General features: G+C 38.0%; 1 protein-coding gene across 5 annotated transcripts in view; it reads left to right on the top strand.

Annotated features, from left to right (window-relative positions):
- POU6F2 (POU class 6 homeobox 2) overlaps positions 1-24,815 on the top strand; it is a 315,556-nt gene that overhangs the window by 33,537 nt on the left and 257,204 nt on the right. The window lies entirely within an intron of this gene.

Raw genomic sequence — 24,815 nt, 5'->3', positions numbered from 1 at the left:
TGATGAACAAGAGCATGTATATTACTGTATCTGTATGGGCCAGAGCTCCCCTTTGATGGGTACTGGCCATGGGCTACCACTGACTAGCTCTGTCTTTCTGGCTTTCAAGTGTGTTTCCACATCTTCCAGGTAAGAGGGAAGGATTAGTCTGACATTGGTTTCCTGTGTGGTTTTCACCTAGTTACCTACGTTAGAATTTCAGACTAGAGTAGGTTAAGCATCCAGCTTTAAAATGTTGACTGTCCCTCCCTGTGGTACCCCAGTGTGTGTGCACATAGTATGTGTGCATGTGTGGGCCTTATTTCTGTTCCCTGCCAAACCTGGAGGAGGTGTTGTGAAGCTTCATTGTCTGAAATGTGTGAAGTGCTTTGAGAAGCTCCACTGCAATGGTTCAAATTACACAGGTCTGAAGAGAAGCTGCAGCAGGCTCCTGAGGATCCCTTACCATGGTGTTTTTGGGTAAAAATGAGGTTTGTCAGTCCAAGAGAACTTAATTTTATCCTTCTGTCCTTCATGACAGTGATATGAATTGACTTTATGAGGAATTGACATACCATATTTGTTACTCTCCTTTATGTGGTTTTGTCCACTGTCAGTCCACTTTCTCCTATCTTATTTGTTCCGGTGGACATGGGGATGGTAGAGATAATAGAGGAAAAAAAGAGGTAATTTTAACTACACACTCCCTCAAGCATCAAGCAGTGCAGTGGCCCAACATGTTCAGGTACATTCTGATACCCTCTGCTCAAACAGGACCTAGGGCAGCATCTGTTCTGGAGCACTCTTGTTAGTATTGCCCTGTTTATAAAAGCAAAATGAACAAACAAAAACCCAGACACAAACCAATAAAAGACAAACGGAAAGGATTAAGGAAAGCGTGCCAGCAGGTTGCTTGAGCTGTGGAAGTATACAAGGTATTAGATCTTCCAAGTATAAATAATGATGACTTCTACCATCATTCCATCATCTGGAAAATGCCAGTGAAACTTAATTCAGGTGCACAGCTTGGTTTTCAGGATGTCACTAGCTCCATTAGAGTTCTGTATCATAAAATATTCAGAACTGCGCTATAGGGCTCAATCCCCATCCCTTTTGGGGCTCTCAGTCAAACACAAAGCACTTTCAGAGTGCTGAACTCAAAATTTTTCCTGTCTGTGCCTTCCTGTCATACTTGGTTTCTCATTCTGGGCTTCCTTAGACTTGATTTTCTGTGTTTGTTTCAAAACCTACTTGCAGGAGAGATCCTGGTCTCCAGACTGTAGATTTCTCCCGGCAGCAGAGGCAGCCTCCTCTCCTGTCTGGTTTCTCAGCATCAGGGAGAGGGACAAAGCTCTTTCTTCCCTTCCTCAGCATGCATCCCCTCAAAGATTACCACCCAGAATACTTCTGTGCTGGGAGCACCAGGAATAGAAATGCAACCCAGCATGTTAAGTTTCATACCAGCACTGGCATTTAGAATTGGAATGGACATTTAAGTGCCCACACTGTGCGTATTACCACTGCCGCAGAAACAACACTACAGACATCTCTGGCAGGATCCTCTTACTCTCTGCAGCAGGAGAAAGAGATTGTGTAAAAAGGACAAATGAATTCCTCTGCTTGCGTGCATAGCCCACTTCTGACTTGGCAATACATTTGGACTGCTTGCTGTAGGCCGTATTATCTTGCTGTCTTCAGGCAGATGCTGGTTTTGCTTGTATGTAAAAATCACATGTTTAAGTACAATGTGGCTATCTGATTTGAAAGTGTAAATTCCAGATGGCATGTGCTACTTCAGTAACTGGCTGAACACCTTTCAAGTCTGTGAAGCACCTAGTAGAGTTACAGTTGCTATATATGTTATAATTAACTCTCAGTGCCTGAAAATGTAGCTATATATGTGCACATACAAAAAAAAAATCATCATATAACTACACACAGTGTAGTAAATATTTGTGTGTGTGAATATATATAGAGATACAGAATATTTGTGTAGGCACAAAGAGAGTGATATAGTAACAAACATATATGTGTGCATGGGTGTAATGACATTTCCTCGTATCACATCTATCAGGTTACAAGCAGCTAATAATTTTCTTTTTCTACTCACAGCCAAGCATTATAATGGCATATACTCATAAATCAACATCAACATGGAACATTGCTTAGCAAATATAAATGTATGTGCATTGCAGAATGATCTGAGATTACAAAAATATATCAGAAGTCAAAAGTAGCTGGTGGAGAAATGCTATGTCTTTAGTTTATTGAGATTGTTTGGAGGATCCTAATGTACTGTCACTGAAAGAATAATTTTTCCTTTACAATCTACTTAGCAAAGATTTATCGATCCTTTTCCCCTTCATAGAGAATTACTGATCCATTTTAGAAAATCAGATTTTCACACCTTTCATGAGAATGTGCACAGCGCAGTTCCCTAGGGATTGCCAAGGAAGTTGACTTTGACATGAATTCCCTAGGTACCGGCACACAACAGCCTATAGTCTCATCACTGATTTGTTGCACAGGGTGGTAAAATACTTTTATACATTTATAGAGAAATGATTGCACTGCAAGGACTTATTTTTCCATGCTAGTGGATGTATTCAGGGTCCTGTTATTTGTGTAAACAGCATTTTTCGGGGGTGGGGGTGGGGGGTGGTGTTCTTCTCAGCTGTGATGTTATGAACAGTAAGGTAAGATAAAAGTTGTTGAAATTCATGTTGCAAAGCAGTAGGGTACTGTAGAATTTTTCAGTGTGTGTAAATAACTTTCTTCAAGATGTGTCTACTCTCTGTCCTCATTATTGTAGTATCCTAGGTAGCTAAGCATTAGGCATGTTATATTGAAGTATGCATCATAATGAAGGTGATTTATTATAATTAAAACGGCATGGAGAGCAGCTTTTATTAGACATATTGTTTCACAGGAGAGCTTAATAAAGAGCATTATTATTAGTTATAGATCTGCGTGAAGGATGTTGTTTACTGAGAGTTATGTGAGTATTAGTCAAAGTCTGAAGTTGCTCATTTGAGCTGTCCACTGTAGGGGGAAAAAAAGCATTCAGCACAGCAAAGAGAAGAATTTTAAGATTGGAGGGGAGAGAGAGAGAGAGACAGAGGAAAGGAAATGCCGAGTGCATGAAGTGTTCTCTGCAGGAGCAGTTCTAGAATACTTTATTACATATCTACGGAGACAATGGCATGGACTGTAAGTAGCTCCTGTCTCTCAATATAATAATGCACATAAAGTCGGGGTCAGATTGGGTTCGCTCTGGGCTTTGATGCTGCAGAAGGTCACCAGGGGAATCGATGGACAAAAATGAGACCTGAGTTTCATGCAATCAATGAGATTTTTCTATTTAAAGTGGACACTGCTGGGTGCGAGTCTCGGAGCTTCAAATGTGGTTTTGCTCAGCTTTAACAGATTGAGAGAAAGATGCACTGAAAATGTATTGTTTGTTTTAATAACTCTGCTGGTACAAGGAATGTACATCTAAACAGGTTAGTCTGGCAAACTCTGTTATGAAGTTGCATGAGCTGCAAATAAATGGACAAATTAGCAGCTACTTTGAATGTTAATTACACCGAGTTTTTATTCTGTTTCTGTAGAGTTGTAATTGCCTGGCATTTAGATAACCCTTAAAATATGGTTAGAGAATTACTGAATCATTTGGTTAAAAATCATGTGGGATTTAGCTGTTCTATAAAATATACTTTCTACTATTAATTTCTTAGTCCTCTATACTCATTATAGCCAATTCCTTAATTTCTTTGGAAATGATTCACATTTCCACAGATTAAAACATTCTTAGGTGCCTTTGGTTAAGAAGCTTCATTCTTTCGAGTAGCAAGTGGATACTTGGGACAGAAATGCTTTGATAATTTTCTCCTTAAAGTTTTCAGGCAGCTGAAAGATCATCTGTTGTTTTGCCTTTATTGTGTACAGTTATCTCTCTAGGATGAGGGAAGCAATCAGGAGGAATGTGATCAGTGAGTCTGACATAGCTGTAACACTGGCAACAGCAAATAATTGACTGATATGGAGGAGATTTATCTCTGTTGTGAAATGGTTAAGAAATTAAAGCATGTTATAGGCCAATTTTAAATTGCCAATATATATGATTTTAACTGCTTTGCAGTCGATGGGAGTTCCAAATTTACACTGCCCTAACAGACTTAGGTCCTGACACCGTTTTCAATTTCAAAGTAAGTCAGCTATTGGACTGTACTTTGTGAATGAGACAGCCACTTAAATCTGGGATTCAAATGATCTGACTGGCTGTTTTTAAAAAGTAAAAAGAAAACAGCTAACACATGCACCCCCACCCCCAACAGTCCTTTTCAGTAGGTTGCATCCTGTGTTTTCTGAGCTTCCATTTCACAAATTTAAGTATTCAGTCTGAAGGACTGTTTATCCTACATCACTGCATAAGTAAATGTCCACCAGAGGCTATGAGGGAGGAAAAGGAGAAGCAACAAATTCAACGCCCTGTATTTTTCAATATATTATTAAAAATGGCCTTTTTGATGACAGTAAATAAAATCAAATTCCCTCAACACAGGTACAAAACAATCCCAAAACAAAGAAACAAGCCAAGGCCTTGGCAGTCTTTTTCATTTAAACATTTTAAAAATAGAGTTATCGAGGGTTTGTGAGAAAAGTGTTAGAAATCGTAGATTTTCTACAGCTCTAGTCTAAATTTGTTTGCCATAATCTGAAAAATGCCCCAAAGAAGAGTAGGTGTACAGAAGAGAACTTAAGCTTCTGCCTCAATCTAATTTCTGTTAGCAGGGTCATTTACAATTCAAGCAGAATTTATGCTCACCTGAAATGATTTATTTGTGTTTTCATGTATGCCCTGAGTAAGAACACTTCAGTTTATATTATTCTCGTTAAAAAGAAAAAAGAAAAACATCCTCCACCTCAACATCCTCTCTTAGTGGTCCTTAGTGTTGCATTCTTAGGATGTGTTAAACATTTTCCAGCTAAGTCTTTTTGATAAAGCATAGAAGGAAATATAGTAGTTGAATTTTGTGTATGAAGATACTGGCAATAAAAGCCCATTGCAGTAACCACGTTCCATTGTAAAACAGGTCTCCGGCAGATAATGGAAGGAGTAAGCAATTGCAGGTAGATTATATAAAACTCAAACAATAGCACAGTGAGCCACCAGATTCTCTGTGTAACCTGAAATAAATCAGAAGGTGATACAGAAAAGCAGGGGGAAGGAAAACCACCACACATCTGTAACACTTTTCTCTGGACACACCTTGGTTATCAGTATTTCTTCTCTTTGGCTGCAAACATAGGAAGGTGTGATAAACCATGGCACACACAAATTCAGTTGTCAATCTGTAGCACAACTAACTTTTTTTAGCCAATATTGAGGTGTCTGTCTTTTTGGGACGGTAGGCTTGGCAAGATTCTCACTGAAGAGTCACTGAGAGTTAAATTATGTTTTGCAGTAGATGCAACAACTGCTGCCCTTTAAGGTACTTTCTTTGAGTTAAGCATATGCAGCCTCTTCTGGCCTCCCCAGAGAGAACTGCTACTTGTTACAGCCAACTCCAACAGGATCAAGTTCCCAAGTCACCACTCATGAAAAAGTTTTTTGAGATTTACAGTGAAATATCTTCTTGCAGAATCCAGAGCAGAGGCAACTTGGTTTCTGCGCGAGGATTGTTGCAGAATTAGATGCTGAATTAGTGCACGCTTCCTTGAGCAGACCTTGCATATGATGCTAGTAAAAAGGTACTTTTCTGATTCTCTGGTTTAAAGGTACTGTGTATTTCATTGTACTTTATTTTTCTGGGTGTTTTAGGAAAGGGTGGAAGATGAGCTGCGTATGTAAGAGCAGGAACATTTGTGCCACAGGGAAAAGAAGTACAAGTGATTCAAAACTGAGGAAACAGATGAGTTCAAATGAACTGGGAAAATGCTGTATGTTGTGTTGAACTTCACCTTAATATTCATGCTTGATATAATTCCCTTTTTATGCTAATTAATGGACCATCCCAAAAAGCAATTTTTTACACTTTCCTCTGCTGCCCATTTTAAAATACTAGGAAAACATACATGTAAATTAAAGCTTCCCATGGACATTTTTAACTTCTCCAACCAGCTCTTATTCAACATATTATCCTAGGTCTCGCTGATCATAGCAGCATTACAAGGATCATATTTTCACACAGATGAACCATTCATGGCAATTTCTCCAATAGATTTGACACAAACATTCTTTTCTTTGGTATCAGTGATATAAGCTTTCTATTTTTGACCTATTTTTTTCCCCTGACCGACATATTTATTGAGGCTATTGCAAGGAAAATCTCACTTTCCGTTAATATTTGACTTCTTTCTTTCTTCCTCTTGAAGAATTTCAGGCTGATAGAGCAGTAAGATGGTGTTGGTCAATGTCAGCTTATCTATGTGCATGCATCAATAAAAACAAACCTCTAAAGTTTATTTAGAATTAATATTTAAATAAACACATACACACATGCAGTAGCTGATACATATACATGTATCATTTTAGTAGATGCCTTCATGCTTTTGCTGTTGTAGATCAACAGGTAGCATTTATTGATCTGTTATAACAGCAGTTCTAGTTCCAGAGAAGATTTTGATTGATTGCCCTCATCCAGAGTGAGTTCTTTCTCCATTTCTCCAGAGTCTTCAGTGGCATTGGCTGCAGATAGCATGGAGACAAAAGATTTTGTTCCCAGGAAAGGATGTAATTGTATATGAATATAATTGTGTTTGGATTCCAAGTAATTATTTCAGTGCCCTTTGCTATATCTATCCAAGCAATTTGATACACCTCTTATGCTAAGAGTCTATAAACTATTGGTAATCATATAGGTATTTTATGTCAAGCTTCCATTCTGCAGAATAAGATGATTATGACTTAATGCACCCCATGGAGAGGGAATGTCTTTTGTGACTTGTGCTCTTTGTTTCATCAGAAAAAATCTTTCATTTTTACCTTTTAAATTAAACCTAAAATGAGTGTTTCGATTTTAAGAATTTCAGCATGAAAAGTTCTATATTAAGAAGGTAGGAAATACTTACATAACTTTGCATTTTTTGATCTTTAATGTTAAACTCTAAGATACCTTGCTGTGTATTTCAGTGCTAAATGTATATTGCTCAGTCTAGGTCAAGAGGTGCTTGTATTCATTTAGGTAAATGAGCTACTTAGCCACCTCTCACATTCTGAGGTTGTACCTGGTACCAGTATTTTACAGGTCAGGTTTTGGATCACAGTCACCAACTGATAAGCAGCTCACTTTTCTTATCCTGCCTTATTCCTACATCCTCCTCTGGTTCTAAATGTTCTCTCACATTTTATCTCTCAGTTTCTTCTACATGTTGAATGAAGTAAAGAAGGAATCTGTCCTCCACCTTTTGCCTTCCCTTTATAAACTGAAATGTTCACCACGGAAGCCTGGAAAGGAAATGTATAAATGCCAGTACTTCCTAGGGAGCTCTCCATCAACCAGATCTCTGGTTAGACCCCGTAAGACCTCCATGTCTCTTCAGGTTACTGTCCAAAATTCTCCAACTGTCCTGAACATTTTTATAAAAGCCCCATCCTTATTCCCATACTATTGGTTGGGTTTGGGTTGTTGGGGTTTTTTTGTTTTGTTTTGTTTTCTTAGACCAACAATACTTTGCCCCTACAAAGCTTTGTGTCCATACATTTAAGTGTCCTGAAAAGCTAAACTAGAAAAACCTGCTTGGAGGCTATTCTGCAACAGATCCATGCTTGGCAATGACACAAACAGTAGATAAACCTCATGCCCTTGCAGAAACAAACTGCCCCATCAGTTGTATGTCTCCCTGAAAACTGGAGTCTGCCATGTGGGCTGAAGAGAGGTTTTTGCTTCATGCCAATTCAAGAAGACTTCACTTGCTCTTGAGCTGCAGCCTACCTCTGGATGGCAGTACGGTCCCTGTGAACGGGTTGGAGTTCCTCCAGCTTTCTCGTATGAAATACATATCTGGTAAGTTTGTTTAGTCTTCACTTGCACCCCTGGTATGGTTTGCCTTTACCTCAAGCTTTCAAAATTTGACACAAGAAGTGAACTCTCAAGGCTGGAGCCTCCATGCACAGATGAAGACCTACAGAAAACCTCTTTTTCAGCTGCATTGTTTTCAGGGTTTTCCTCTGAATTAATCAGTTACAGCTGTTCAGCATTTTGAGGGGCTGCTTTTCTTTTTTTTTTTTCTTTTTTTTTTTTAATTTATTTATAATTGGGTGTTATTGCAGTACCTGATCTGGATGCTCTCCAAAAATTGTTGGGAAAGTAGGACCTTCTTTCACACAGACTAGCTATACTCAGTTATTATGTGATTTACTCACAGCTTATTTCTTTCAGTAGACTTAAGCTATAACATTTTAAATATTTTCACATTATATAAAGACATTCAGGGTTGGTAGTAAGTTTTCTTGAGCTACAAGGAAACTGGAGGCACATTAGCCATAAGTGAAAAATTTCAGAGCCTGTACTTTCCCCCCCCGCTCCCATGAGTCACAAACAGGAATTGTCTGACAAATTTTCCCTAAGTTTAGTGTAAGTTTTTCTCTTTGGTCTTCAGAATGTATCTGGCATTTTTTTTCTTGCAAATAATTGTTGCAAGCCAAAGCAGTGGGATTTTGAAGCAGTATGGGGAGCCAAAAGTAGGACTTTGCCTTGAAATTATATAATCATCATGCTCACAGTTAAAATGAAATTTTATTTAGAAAACAATGCATGTTACAGTTTTTTTGTTAAAAGTATCATGTCAGTGTAAACATAAATGTGGAGCAGACGTACTAAGTGAAGTCAGATGTTACTACTCTTGTGTCTGTGACACCAACCGGGAGACTAAAAGGGACTTTGCTATGCATTGTCATCAGCAATGTTATAAACTGTGCTCCGCTTTCTAGACTGCCTTTGCAATCTCATTCCCTTAAATGAAGTGCTAAATTACACTTGCAGAACCCTAGTGAAAGCAGTAGGATTAGAAAAGATGTTACTGAGGCCATAACTTATTAATGATCTCAGTGTGGTATATGAGGCAGGAGAGAACCCACTTTGATAGAGATCCTAGGTTGAGTCTGTAGAGACAGCGCTTAGGAAGACCCAGCAAAGTTGGGGAAGACTTCTGAGGAGAAAATAAACACAAAACTATATTTTCTAATTATTACTTTCATTGTCAGTGCAGTGTTCTAAAATTTTTCACTGGATAATAATAGTGCAAAAAGTATTTCTTTGACTCGCAGCAAGTTTGAGGATAAAGACCTTTGGTGAAGTAGCTCAGAGGACACCATAACTGTGCATGATTGTGCACTTGTGTGTTATGTGTTCCTCTGTCCAGTTGAACTTCAGATACCACAAACAGAGGAGCTTTTTCTACTTATCTTTTCAGGAGAAGGTTTTAGACTAAGCACTTGGTTTTCTGGGATTTTTTACCCACTCATAATGCCCATTATATGTGTTTCAATGTCATTTTCATCCTCTTCATCCTACTTAACTCTGTGGTTACCTTGGAGCAATTTGCCCCCACCGCTGCGCTCCAGCCTCACAAAATCTGATCGTATAAGTGGTCCCATTGATTTCAGTATGTATACTTAGTGCAGGGTTACATGCTTGAAGGACCAGTTCATACACTTCAGATATAGATAAATGACTATCATATCTTAAAGCCATAATTTAACCACAGCATAAACATGGCTTTGCTTTCATCACAGCAGTTCAGTTTCTCTGTCACAATAAATTTAATATATCTGGTTGGGCTTCTTGTGGTTCTTTTCAATATATTGTCATCTTTTTGTTAAAGATCTTTAAAGATGTATACAGACGCTAGGTCATCTAGGCAAAAGAAATCCTATACAAGGGGGTAACATGATGAGACCCCTAAAAACTGGGGTTTGAGGCCAGTTTAAGGTTAAGTGTCACTTGGTGCTTCTTGGTGTCATGCAGTGTTTTTTGTGGTCTTCCAAATCACTTTGATATTATAGGACTGTGTGTCTAGGTACTTCTGAAAGCATTACCTTACCTGTGTTAGTTGTTGTGAGGGAGAGAGGTGGAAGTTAAAGAACTTTCATTTAACAATTGCTTTTCACAAGTGTACATTCATTCACTCTTTCTTCTTTCCAGATGTCTGTAAAAACAGAATAAAAATTAGTGGAAGTCTGCAGCTAGAAGTCTTCAGAAAACAAGTCTAGAAATTTGATCAGCTCTTCGTACTGTTAGATTGCCTGTCCATCTCCTCCTATTACTACTTAGTCACTGTGCTGGAATCAGGTTGGGGAGCGATAGAGAGTTGGGAAGAGTTCTGCAAGTAAAGGATTGTGCATGTGGTCATGCGAGACTTCTGAGATCAAAAAGGCTCTAAACTACTAGCTAAGGCAGATTTTGATGTGATAAAGTCCAGGGAATTGCTACGTAAGCATGCAGTTCATGTTAATGCACCCGGATCCCTGTTGAGTTGCTGATTAATCTAAGTAGGTTATAGCATAGCCCCTCAGTAGCTTTGCTTTAACTGATACATGGAACAGAATTCAATTTTTCTTTGCATTTAATATATGATCCTAGAAAACTGAAAAGCAGTTGGCTTTTTTTGATCATTGTGGATTTAGATTTTCTCCTTATTTTATTAACTTCTGTTCCATACAACATTTGGCCTTAGAATATAATGAAAGTGATATTCTGTGCTTAATCCTCATAGTCCTCTAAAACTGGCATTACTCTTTTTTCTTTTTTTTTTTTTTTTAATCTTGAAGTGTATTCTCTTCAGACTTCAAGGCTTGTGAGTTTCTAGGCTTCTCACGTGAAGACGTAGTTTTGAGCCCAACAGAAATGTGGTTGTGTATGTTAGGATTTAAAGCTGAAACATGAGCAGAAGCGGGAAGTTTGGGAACTGCTGGTAGAACTGTACAAATACTGTTACAGTTTCTGTTTTCCACTGGAGTTTTGTATACTTTGCAGAGATCTGAGTGTATATCCTGGTGCAACACAACTGATCCCGTGTCCTAGCAAAGTATCTAGTTGGAGAATATTTAATGCTTTTGCTATTTTAACTGCACAGGGGGAATAATTCTTTGCGCGAGTGATTTGACGTTGTGTAGGAGATGTTGGTCATCTTTTACTGATAATTCTATATATAGGCGTGTGGATGTATTTCTTTACATTCTCTTGGAAACAAATAAATACTCTGTAATAGTTACTTAAGTGGTGTTACTGTGCTCCCTATGAACATGCCTTACTAGTGAGCAAAAAAATGGTAGCATGTTCTTATGGAAAAAGCTCTTTTTCCAAAACCATTGTGGCTGCTATTGCAGTAATGGGATATCAAACAGGCAAAATTGTATGTGTTGTCAATGGCTACAATATAATTTCATTGACTTGCAATGTTTGAAGTGAAGGCGTGATGGTAAGCTTATATAAGGTGTCACATTGAAGTAATTGCCCACCAACTTGATTTTATGGCCAAAGAGAACATTTTAATATCCACACAAATTCTGAGGGCACTAGCCTGTGTGGAAACACAGAGATCAAAGGATGCAATTAAGCATTCAGATAGTATAGTGCTGAGAGGTACTTAAATAATCCAAGAAATAAATGGATGAGGTAAATGTGGGTAAAAGTAAATGCGAAAGTTGATTTAAATCTATGAATAAGGATTTTGTCTAAAATGCAAACAAGCAGAAAAGGGAATGGGTTAAGTCCCTGGTTTTACCCACCCTAAATGCAGCCAGTTTTATTTATTCGGTGTTTGCATCAGTCTCTTCGCTTGTGCTTTAATTATGCTGAGATTTCTGTTCAGCGCTCTTCAGGCCAGTGCATTGGGTTGGAGGCAGGTGATAGAAAGGTGCCCCAGAGGAAGCACATGAGCTGGGACTGTCAGGCCTGTGAGCTGACCAGAGATGCCTGGCTGTGCAAAAAGGGAGCTCGAGGAATGTGACAGACATGTGGGTGCTTCACTTGTTTTCCTAAATTGTAGATCTGAACCATTCTACCGGGGCTGGCTGGCTGGCTGTAACTTGCTTCACGGCAGCCTGTGCGGTGCTGTGTTTTGGATTTGTGACTAAAACTGTGCTGGTAACATGCCAGTTTTGGCTGTCGCAGAGCAGTGCTTGCACAGTGTCTATGGTGGAGGTGGGCAAGAAGTTGGGAGAGGACATGGCCAGGACAGCTGACCCCAACTGGCCAAAGGGATATTCCATACCATGTGATGTAGCATTGAGCATTAAAAGCTGGGGAAAGATGGAGATGTTTGTGGTTATGGTGTTTGTTTTCCCATGTAGCTGTTACATATGCTGAGGCCTTGCTGCCCTGTAACCGTCTGGATATTTGCCTGCCAAGGAGAATTAGTGGAGAAAATTCCGCATTTTGTTTTGCTTGCACATGCATTTATGCTGCTTCTATCCAACTGTCTTTATATTGATCCACAAGTCTTCCCTCCTTCCTTCTGGCTTCTCCCCATCCTGTGGGAGAAGGGAGCAACTGGGCAGCTGTGTGGGTGCTTGTCTGCTGGCCAGGGTCAACTCACCTCAACAGTGCAAATCTTCAGGAGTGAGCAACTGCTGTAACCACTTAAACCAGGAATAAATGTGCTGGAAGAAGATCTCAGTAGGTTAAGGACTAAGAACCATCTACTCGGATTTTAAGGACAGTTGTTTTGAATGTCATGTTAATAACTGCTTGGAAAGGGAATGTTACTGAGGAAACAGCAGTGCTAGCTCCAGCTATACAAGAAAATGAAAAGTAGCAATGACAAGGCCTGGTAGCAGCAACTCCACTCCTGTTTTACAGGGCTTTACTTTCCTGTTTTCCTTCTCTGTAACGAAGATCTGCTTTCCTAATTCTTCTTGAGATCTTCCATCTGGGAGGATGGAGGGCGCATATTGTGCCAGTGAGTAGCAAGAGCACAATGAAAAAGCATCTTTTGCTCCTAGAAGACCCTTTGAAGTTGCCCAAGTGTTGGGTTTCCCAGGCAAAACCAAGACCTGCAGCAGCTCTCTGTTCTTTTTATGCTTCTTGATCCATCCTACTCTATTTTTAAGAGCAGTGAAATGGATCAGAAGTGCCACCAGGTTAAGAAATGGGAGAGATGGATTTTTGTTGACGTAAGGATTAAATTGGATAAGTATGCATAGCTTGATTATTTCTGAACACATGAATGGATATTTGTGGATATTGGAGACAGTAAATGGCCAAGGGAGTGGGATAATGAAAGGAATAAATGGAAGTAATGGGATAAAATTAAGAATGGGCCACTTAAATGCAGTGGAAAGTGTCCTAGAAGTAAATATCTTTGAAATTTTATAATTATTGTTTGAGGAAAGTGAGTTTTTATTAAACCTTAATTTAGATCTCATTAAACTCTAGAAAACATAGATAGACTTCAGTTAGAGACTCTGTTGGTGTAGGGTAGATTACTTTGCACATTTTCACAGGAATGATTGAAAGTCAAAATAGATACCTTTGCCCCGCTCTCTCTTTTGCAAATTGCTTAAACGGACTATAGAGATAAGATGACTTGGCCAGCAGTGCATAGAGGTTCAGTGTCAAAACTGAGCCTCTGAGGTGCCAGCCCTTGTATTCTAACCACCTGGTGGCAAACTTCCTCTCCCATAAAGAAAAGGCTATTTTCATTGAAAGAGGAATAATGGGGAGGATGAAGGTGGCTTGAATACTGGTATGCTCTCACAGCTGTACTGGTATACTCAAGCTTGATGGAGGAAACCCAAGTGACTCTTTGCATATACAAACTGTAAATACACATACCTTCTAGGTTCAGAAAACTAATGATAACTATGGACATAGGAAAAGTAAAAAAGAAAGATGCTTTTTTTATATATATATATGCACCACACACAAACTTAACTTCCATTTAGAATGATACATGAAAATATAATGAACAAATAATGCAAGGTTGTAATCAAAACTTTTATATGCTGCATTTCATTGCTTTATTATTTTTTTAATCACCTTGAATTTATTACTGGATATTTTTATATTAATTTTTGCTATGCTAGTGTTTCCAAGCACAGATTTTTATAATGATGTGCATACTTGTGCATGTGTTGTGCATACTTCGTGTAATCCTATATATTGCAAAAAAAAAAATCTGTTAATTATTCCATAATAGTTTGAAAGAAAGTCTTATGTTCAAAAACTACATTTATTAATTGTTTTTTAAAACTAAAATTAAGTTTGTAGCAGGTTGAAAAGTAATTTGAGACCAGTAATATTATGAGATTGTTTATGTTGACCCATGCTTTTTTGAAACAACTAAACTACATTTAGGGTTACCTACTGAAGTTCTGTTATTGATTTCAGTGACAAGAAGATCAGGGCCCTTATAGAGATCTCGGGGAATTTTTCATTCAGAGAATTGAGTATGTGTTTGTCCCTGTGAAAGCAGATGGCAGCAATCCAAATGGCTTCATTGGGAAGAGAAATCAGGACTGCTAAAAACTTTTTTATACACGTAATATCTAGACCCATATATGTATATGCATATACATTATATGTGTATGTGATAAACAGAAGTAAGATCTTTGGGCAGATTTTTCCACCGTTGAAGTGGAAGGGAATCAGGGACACTTGTGACTGTGTGCTCTAAGGAGCACAGTGATAGTTACGCTTTAAGGGTAAAACTGAGCAGCCCAATGAACTTGACCAGTTTGCAAGTAACAGGCACAAGCAACAAAGTGTTGCTGTAGTTGCATGTTTTATTTTACTCTCTGAACAAGTTTTTGGCCTTAAAATATTGTTTGTTTAGGACTTTTCTTAAGAAACAAAAGGGAGCCAATGGCAAATCATTGCGTGGCAACTTTTTCTGTTAAAAACCAATAAAAAACAAAACAAAAACCCCAAGCCAAAACACAAACCTAAACCAAACAGCATCTAATAAAGAATAGAAGTGTCCATGTGGGAAAATACTAGTATATCTGAGAAATGCTTCATTCATTGTTTATTGATAATCCAGTTACTGTAATTGCTGCTAAAATGATCAGTAAGTGTTATGCTGTTTTCCTGTTTAAGGCATTAATCAGAAAAGCTTCAGTTACGCTCCTCTGAATTGAAGTGATCCTCCTATGTCCAAGACAGTACTGCTACTGTGTGCGGTGGGTGACATATCCTACCCTAGCATAATGAATGAATCATTGGGAGTTTGTAAGTAATGCCTGCAGCTTCCAGCAGTCTAAGGCCATTGACAGAAAGGCAAAGTACCCTTTGGGCTTCAAGTTCTTAAAGAAAACCAAGTCCTTATGCAAACGTCATTAGAAGTGTGAAGCTTAGTGACAGTTATAAGCATACTGAATTTGAAATACATTTAATTAGAAATTATTACGTTGTGATCTACAATGTGAAAAGAAAGATGTGGTACCCAGGTGTTGATGAAGACCTGGTATGAAGAAAAGTAATCCTGAAGATCCTTTGTAATGATTAAAAAAAGATTGCACTCATTTATCAATGGGAAAGGCTTGGAAAATATAAAAAGCATAACATTATTGATCTGCAGTATTTGTGGCATTATTAAGTATGTTTAGCAGTTATAACAGCAGGTTTTGCTGTCAGATGAGCTCAAAGTAGGAGAACTACATGAAATCTATCTGGGATTCTTACTCTTAACCTGGGAGCTCCACACTTTATGGGAGTGCATCTTCTAATATCTGCAAAAAGAAAAGAACATTTTAGTCTGTGAGGCTCAGTTCAAGTGAAGTTTTCGGTTTCTTTGATAGATGGGCATTATTGCTATTTTATTCTATGTATAGAGCAGATAAAAGGGAATCTGAGGGTCCACCCCTAGAAGATAGGGTATCAGTAAAAATGCTGTGAGAGAAGTAATGTCCCATACTTGTCACTAGAAAGCAAGTATGCTGTATTAAGGCAAACACCATGAAGAGCACACATAAGAGTTGACCACCTTGTTAATCATATAATATGTAAAATTGAGGCTGAGGTGTCCTAAGTTTGGATACAGATTTGGGAAGCCTTCAGTCTTGTTTAGGAAGAAAAATTCAAGGCAGACCTTCTCACTTGCTTCAAGCTGACAAAGAACAATTTGATATTGAAATGAAGCTTTTCAAGCAATTTTTGATTGTGATATTCTGGTGAAATACTGACTTGCCTGGTGTGTTTTTTGTTTATACCTTTATTTATAAAGGATTTTGGAAGGTTCACAAAAATATATCTACAGTTTCCAAACTGGTTCAGGTTGTGACTGTGTGTTGTATTATAGATTGTTTTCACAAGTGGCATTCAAACCAAGAGCTGGATAAAACTGGAATTTGGTTAAAACTACTTTAAAAATCTTCAGCAAAAAAAGTTTTCATTAGGAAAGGTTGTTTCATTGCACTAAAATGTGTATGTCCCAGTTGCAACAAATTTTCTTTTGAAGGTGTTACTTTTTCTGTGTCTTTGATGGTATTTCTGGAGAGAGCCAGCGAAGACCCATCCCAAAACAAGATGTGACTTTCCTGATATGGCCAAGTCCATGTCTGGCTACAGACAGATCTTGATCTGGGTATTCCTAGATCAAATGCAAGTAATTGAATTAACTGCTGATCTAGATTACTCTTTGACCTGTGCTCTGTTTTTCAAAAATTCAAGTTAATGGTTTTTGCTTTACAACTTGCAAATCCTGACATGTCATGTAAAATCAAGTTTCTGTTTAACTAAGAGAGTCTCATTCAATTGCTGTGAGTCACTTCTGTCTAGTCAAGTTTCTCTCTCGTACATGATCAGTGTTCAAAAGTTATTGTAAGTTGGTTTTTGGTGTGGCTCTGGATATGCTGATTTCTAAAAGAAAGACATTTTAACTGAATTCTGGCTTTGATATTTCTTCCCTCAAAGTCGTTTCTGGTGTGTGCATGGTAGACAAAGCCTGACAAATGAAAATATAGAGAAGCTGTATATAATACCATATTTGAATCTGATTAGGCTAATTAATGTGACTTGAATGCTTGTGGCTGAAATACTGATGAGCAAACTTACACCTAGGACAGACTAACTCAGAATATCCCATGGAGTATTTTATTGCATTTCTTAGTTCCAAAGGGGCCATTTATGGCCTGTTCTTCCTCACAGAGAGCAGAAGGATTATGCTGATAAGGGGATGCTGTGGGTTCTAAAAGGATCTTTTGACATGTGTAGCAACATCGTCTCGAAAGAGAAGCCTCGTGCTTAAGACCCCTTCAGAATAGAAATTGAGCAAACCAAAAAAAAAGACAAGTTATGGAACTGGCAGGCTTGTGAAAGAGCAGTAATGTGAAGATAGTGCAATGATTTGCTAAACAGGATCAGGTCTCCTTTAGGTGGTCAGTGTGGGTGCTGAAACAACCCGATGTGAAATCATTTGCAGTGTGAATGAGAAGGCTTTATTTGGATAGCAAAGATCCTTTACAAAGGTATAATATGTGCTTATTACATTAGAGTAGAATGGTATTTTTTCCCCTAAGAGTGATGAATACCTTTATAGAAATGATTAATTTTTAATATCTTTTTTTTTTTTTTTTTTAAATGGAAGACAACATATTCCTTTCATAATGTAAAGCTTCTCAAGTCTTCTGGTAACTTGTCCCACAGTATACAAGTGTTAGAAAATCCTAGTTATTCTTACAGGCTTATAATTTTCTGGATGGTTTCTTAGGTTTGATATGCCTCCTTGCTGAATAAAACTGACAGAGCAGTGGAAATTATCTACTACACCTATGAAGGAAATGCATCAAAGTCTTACTCCTGATAGGAACCGTCTTCTAATTTCAGATTTAATTGCTCTCCTATGTAATCTCTTTCAGGAGATCAGATGGCAGAAGAATAGGAAATCTCTTGATTTGATGATCTTAAAGATCTTTTTCAACCTAAATTATTTATGAAAAAAGTGGGAAAGTCTCCTGAAGGCGTATTCCACCATGTTGACCCTAGTCAGGAACGTTCCTGCCTGTTCCACCCTTGTCTGTTTATGATCTGTAGGCCCTGATCTGGTTTCTCAAAAATGGGGTCAGCTTTTGTGTGGCTGCAAGAATCTTTTAACTAGAAAGGGGCTGCTTTCTCTCACCATTCTCAAGACTTGTTATTTCTCCTGGTGGCTGTGTGCTATTATCTGTCACACATTTTGAGGAGCATGGTAGCTTCTCAGAATAGTAGCTTCTCTGGCTCTCAACCTCTGTATGCATACAAACTCCTGCTATGTGTCCATGGATAAACAAGCTCCTTTCCAGTAAGCCAGAATGTCATTTAAATGGGGAATCGTTATAATGGGGCCAAGGCCAAAATTACAACTCTTGTTATCTTAATAGAGGAAAGTTTAATAAAGCTTCACCCTGTATGTGGTAGAAAACTCTAAAGATGAAATGGTTTCCAACAAGAACAGCAGAATGATTCTTAGATCAAATTAGTAATTGGATCAGCAGCATTAATGTCATCTCCAAGAATGCAACATTTAGAGTGAAGTTTCTGTGCTGCATGTATTCTGGCACATGAGTCAGGAAAAACAGTCTGGACTCGTACATGGGAGTCTTTCCTAGCCAGTTCCAGAAGTGGCTTTTCTGGACCAGAGATGCAGCAGTCTCTTACAATGATATGGTTGTTCCTCACTTTTTCTATGGTGAAACCAACATCCTTTGCCTTTCTTTCCTGTTTGAAGCATGCAGCATGACCGCTGGGGTGCATTTAGAGCAATAAAACCAAGCTGATTATAAAATAAATAGTGACCTAGCTATGTACTACTGTGCAGCTGGTGTGTGCATATTCCCATCCTGCAGCTTCTAGTTGGCATGTTGCAGAGTCACATGACAAGTAAATTGACTAGGATTTCTCTTGTCAACCTTTCAGTTTGCTCTCAATAGGTGTAAGAAATATGTGAAACATTTTCACTGGTGAAAATAGTTCAGCGAGGGGGGTATGTTGTATGATTTGAAAACATGTTGTATTGTCTCAGTCTCAAGAAACAGCAATTCAAGGGACATTGCCACAAAAGCTTCATTTAAAAAAATTTCATTCAACTTTCATTCCTAAAGTTATAATTAAAGCCTCCATGAGTTTCTGAAAAACCAAAAAACCCTTTTTCTGTCAGAAGCTATGCTATACAAACCAGCACTAACCTTTTAATTTCTGGAGGACTTAAAATTAAGTAAATAAATGAAGGAGACCATTCTAACATTACTGCCTAACCTGAGAAGAATATTTAAAGGAAAGAAAGTACCATGGGCAGTGATAGTCTCTCTAACTTTCCAAATTAAGTTGTTAATTAAAGTTCAGTATTACTAATAACACAAGTATAATTAGGCACTGGTTAGTTAGCTATGCTATCTTTAATTAGAAAATGCTCCTTTTGAACTGCAACCTGGACACTAGATACGAAGATGAGTATCACTGGGAAAATACAATGTCTGAAGTCATGCTAGTATTGAGAAAAGAACTATCTTTTCTTGCTACAGAAATTTTCATGAGGAGAATAAATACCATTCTAGCTGAAGAAAAGTGGAGACTGTTTTGGATAATATTAATGTTGAGAGAGAAGTGCTGGGGATATATCAGCTTTTTGCTGTAAGAGGAAGGAGAGGTAATACTGAAGATTTCAGTTAAATATGGGTAACATAGTTAATGTAAGCAAATATGTAATGCCGTAATTAGAACTACAAGATCAAAGTAGTGAAGGGAGATCAATGATCATGTATCAGCAGTCTTGTTTTGCTTATAGGAACATCCATCTAAGGATGGTGATACAGGTGGCTGTGAAGAAAATGAGATTTTTCTTTAACTTTTTCCAGGGAAATGACAGCCTGCAGGTAGCAATGGTCAGAAGCTAGTAGAGGACAAAAGGCTGATTCAAATTAGTTTGCCTAAACCAGACTACAGATAGATTGGGATGGAAATATCAGCACATTAGTGACAGCAGATAAAACAGTGTTTAAAGAAAGAATCAAAGGTTGTCCACGAGAAATAATTTTTTCTGAAAAAAACCTGACTATTTCTAGGAACAATAAGACGAATAAAGCAACACTAATTCCAAAGAGGAACATAATCCTAAATTTCACTGGTACTTGGCACAGAATAAATCCAATTCTGTAATCTCCCTAATGTATTCCTCACTCAAAAACTATAAGCTAAGTTATGCTTTAAAATAACTTCATCCAAGGTTACAATGGTGTTCTGTCTTGATTAAAAATTTTAAAAAGCTACAATTTGAGTACTTTTTTTTTTTTAGTTGTAGCCATTGGAATAATGTATGAACAATGTGAATCTTATGTTTATTGGTAGTATAATTGAAGTGTTTGCTCAAACATATACACTGTGTGTGTCCCAAACAGAAGTCTGTGCAAGATCAGAAGGGGGGGGGGGGGGGGGGGGGGGCATATTATGAAAAAAACAGAAAATTAATTTCAATTCCTTCTAAGTCAGAGAACTTGTGAGAAACTGTGCAAAGTAATTTCAAACTAAGGGCAAAATAAAAAGCAAAAGAAAGGATCTTACTTTTTCTCCTAATTAAATTAAATTCAGATCACCAATGTTTATGGTGCAGTAAACACAAAATTTAGACCAGTGGCTATACCAGTGTATGAAGCCTTCATAAAGTCCTATCATCACCCAAGTCCTACATTAAGGATAAAAGTAATATCTTCTCCCATTTTCAGACTTCTGCCCAGAGCATGTTTTGCACAAAACCCATACAGTTTCCTTTAAAAGCTGTCCTTGATTATTAAATAGTTTTGTTTAGAAATTTGCACCTTTACCCTTCCAAGTGCAGAGGCAAAGCTTTTAACACAGTGATAAACGTTCTCCTGGACTTCCTACAGTGCTGCAGATAAGAAGGTAAAGGTTTTGGCTTTTAAAAGAGGGTGTGTAACTGGAACTGTAATTTGCATTTGCAAATCCACATGATTTTTACTGTTAAATTAAACCCAACAGCTTAAGTCATCGGGGAGTGGTAGAGCTGAACAGAGGAGTAGCAGGTATTGCAGTTGAATTACAGGAGGTATAAGTCACCCTTAAGGGAGATACACAGCAGGGAGGACCACTTGCTGCAAAAAACCTCAACAAAATCTCATAGAAAACAGGCAAGTCTGGAAATACTCGGGCTAGCTGGACAAGAAATAGATGACAAGTTATATGCATATCCACAAGAGATGCATGTAAAATTTGTCACTATGTGGGTGGTATATACAGGTAAATTTGAGTAAGGGGATTGTAATGTTTTAGTTCTCACATAACTAGAACTTTGCTCTTCTGGTTAAGCAATCTGAAATCCTGAAGCATTATATCCCTTGCTTCTTAAAGCATATAAACCATGTTTACAAAGTTCATCTTGCTGGTTTTTATGCATTCTCAGACTTTTCAATTTTGTTTATGGAAAGATTACTCTTCTGTGTGGTTGTTGGTCAACGGAGGATCCTGTGTTACACCTCAGAGTGTAACCACACCTTTTAACACCTTTGAAAAAGCAAATGCTGAGTGTTGTCAAGCTCACAGACATCCAGGGCAGGGAGGAGAATAGATCCTGCTGGAACTGTCAGACAAAGATGCACACACAGCTCCTTGCCTTAATACATCCTCTTGGATGCCATGGGTCCTCTCTGGGCTGGGCTTTGTAGGTGGGCAGAGGATTAGATGATGGTTTCTGGGCCTACAGCTAGCATAGCAACTCCTCCAGAGGTTTTTTTAGGGAGGCCATTGGGAAATATAAGAGCCACCCCTCTAGTCCCCAAGGGATTTTGCAGACTAGGCCACTTGCTGTGTATCAGAATTAGAATTTATTATGCTTTTTGTAAAAACACTAGTTTTTAATCACACAATGGAATGCAATTGAAGGCCTGGAGACAACCTGAAGTTAAAAAATGCCCATTTTTAAAAAGTGTGGTTTTGAAGGAAGCAAACCTCAACCCATCCTTTAAGTGATTTATTTAGTCTTCATGTAGACTAGAATTTTAGAGAGTACCTAATCCATCTGCTTATAGAGAAAGTTGTCATTCATTCACCACCTGACAGAGAGAGCTACCCTGGGGGTTAACTACAGGTTCTGGTACTGTCTGAAGGAGGGGGCAGCCGTTTGTTATTTCAGTTTTTATAGTCCTTGGCTCTGCGTTTGCAAAACTGTTCTAAATTCATTGCTAGGAGCCTGCCCAGCTGGACAAGCAACTACGTCACTGCTTACTTCAGTGCAGGTCTCAGTGGTATCTTGCAGCAATGAGTTCCACAGGTTTTCACCGCATGCTATATGGAAAAGTATCTTTTATTAGGTTTGTGACTTTTCCATTTCAGTGCAGGCCCCTTTTCTACTCAAATGAGGTGGGGTGAGTAGTTCCTGATCTATGTTTTCTCCCTGCCATTTATTATTTTGTATACTTTGATCATGCTCGTTCTCATTCACTTTTTTCTGTAAACATTCCCAATCCTTTCGATCTCTTTATCATTCTTACCGCTCATCTCTTTCTGATGTATCTTTCTTAGATGGGCTAACAAGAAATGAACAAAGTACTCCAGATGAGGCCGAATTATTGATGTACATAACAGGTAAAAGCCTGGCCCTGTTGAAGTTGCTGGGAATTCACTGACATCTAAGGGCTGAGGTTTCTCCCAGTGCTGTCACATTTCCTACATTATTCTTCCTCCCATTTTTTATATATTCAACTTCAAAATTTGGCAGCTGAGACTTTAATCTAGAATCCTACTGGTTCAGCATCCTCCATTAAATTGCTGTTAGTCCTCAGATTAGCAGTGTAGCTCTGTGGACAGGATTAGTTCCCTCCCCAAAATACTTTGGTGAAAAGGGTCAAATTTTGTCCTGATTCACATTTGTTATGGAACCACTCCTAATGTTAGTTTTGAACAGCTGATACTGAGGGCAGCAGCCCAGACTTTGAAACAATGCTGTTCGTGTTCACAATGACCTTTAGCCGCAAAATCTGCTAAAAAACATTATTTAGTATGTGAAAGCAAACAAAATTCTCACCTCAGTAAATGACTGTCCATAATGCAATGAATATGAGGCAAAACAAGTCAGAGTTTTTTACAGCATCTGCAAAAGAAATCTGTTGACTTCTGTTTCTTCCCCAGAAACATCTAAGAAATGTTCAGATTGTTGCTGGCTAATAAATACAGTAAATGAAATGTTAATAAATCACCAGCAATTTAGCCTGACAATAACATGGATTGACCACATTGATTAAATTGATTATGTTTCATATATTTACAATATGTAGACACGAGCCTAATTTATTTTCTAAAGAGTTCAAGGTAGGTATCACTGGTTTTAAAAAAAAAAAGGCAAAACAAAACAATGGAGTAATGTTTGTGGTTGCTATCTGCAATAATCTAATGCTGACAGAGAGCAGTATTTTATTTAGTAATTAACAGTGTAAAGGGGAGAGAAGCTGTCATGTTGGTTCTTAAGCTGGGGAATGTGATGAAAGATGATATCTGCGATCTCATCCTTTCCACTTGTTTAGGATTGTCAGGATGAGAAATGTCAGCATTATGAAAGCTCAGCTCTGCTCTTGATATGATAAAACCCTTCAAAAGCCAGTCTTTCTCTCCCTCTCCCCCCTCCTTTCTCCCTCTCCCTCTCGCACTTGCTTTTTTATTTATCCTGTTTTGTTAGATGGCAGAAATATAATTCTTTTCTTTCTTCCTATTATAAGCCACCATTTTTGTTTTATTATATGTTTCACAACCCCTAATGCCCCACTGAAAATTACCTTGTTAAATGACAGTGTTTCAAAGCCATGAATCCTTTCCACCATTCCCTCAGAGGTTTGAAACAGTCAACAGACTGTAAAGAATAAATAATAAAAAAGTATTGATTATTTTGATGACTGTGAGATTCAATTAAGTATTAATTTTGCCCTCCAGTGGACCTATCGAGGTATTCAAAAGGGAGGATTCGGCTCAGCTAAATGCATGCTGAGTGCTTCAGCCTTAAATAGGGAGAAAATGTGTTTACCTACAGTATTTGAAGAGGAGTGCATTGATGCACAGAGTCCAATATTTAAGTGCTGTGCAAATTAAGCCCTGGTGACAGTGACATTGTTTTCAGCGATATGAGTATTGACTAAAGAAGTGCATTTGATGACAGCTTAAACTATTTGTATTGATTAACATTTTCATAGATTATCATGTGTCATATCAAATTCACTTTTCAGACATGAATACATTAAAAAACCCATAGGCAAACATCGACCAATGTGAGGACGGGACAGAGGGAACATGCTAACCAACCTACTTGCTCGCTGGTCACCTGTTCTCTGCATAAGAACCATTTAGGCATGAACTTTGCAATAAATAGCTGCCAGAGAGCGCAACAAGGTCACTTGTTCCTTTCCTTTTATTTAGTTTTTTTTTTTTTTTAACTCTGTTTTACGTGCTGTCATGATATTATGCCTATTAGTTTGCAAATGGAATAATAGAGTGTGCTTGGAAGTAATGCCTGACCCCCAAATGTCCTCAATGAGCAGAAGATAAAACAGATCCAAATCATCAAGAAACCCTTTAAATGTATATATATGTGTAATGTTTTACGGGGGATATAATGTCACAAACACAAGAATAATTGCAAACTGTATGTGTAAGTATCTTCCCTAATTTTATCTTTTTAAAAATGGTTTCTGTGTTTTTTATTTTCAAAAGAAAAATGTGTGTTTGTGTATCTTTATGGACTTTTGAAGCATAGTATCCCAAAGACAGGAATAGTTAAAAGAAATCTGTATCTCTGTTGAACGTATGTAATGAAATGGCTGTTTGCTGCTGTGTATTTTCATAGAAAACCTGGAATGCTAGAAACTGTGTATCTGATTTTGTTAATGTTGTATAGCTGAGGATGCCTCTTTAAATCAC

The sequence above is a fragment of the Athene noctua genome, chromosome 2, assembly GCF_965140245.1.
Source record: "Athene noctua chromosome 2, bAthNoc1.hap1.1, whole genome shotgun sequence".
NCBI lineage: Eukaryota > Metazoa > Chordata > Aves > Strigiformes > Strigidae > Athene > Athene noctua.
Note: the sequence above shows the minus strand (reverse complement) of the source record. Positions and strands in the feature narration are given on the sequence as shown.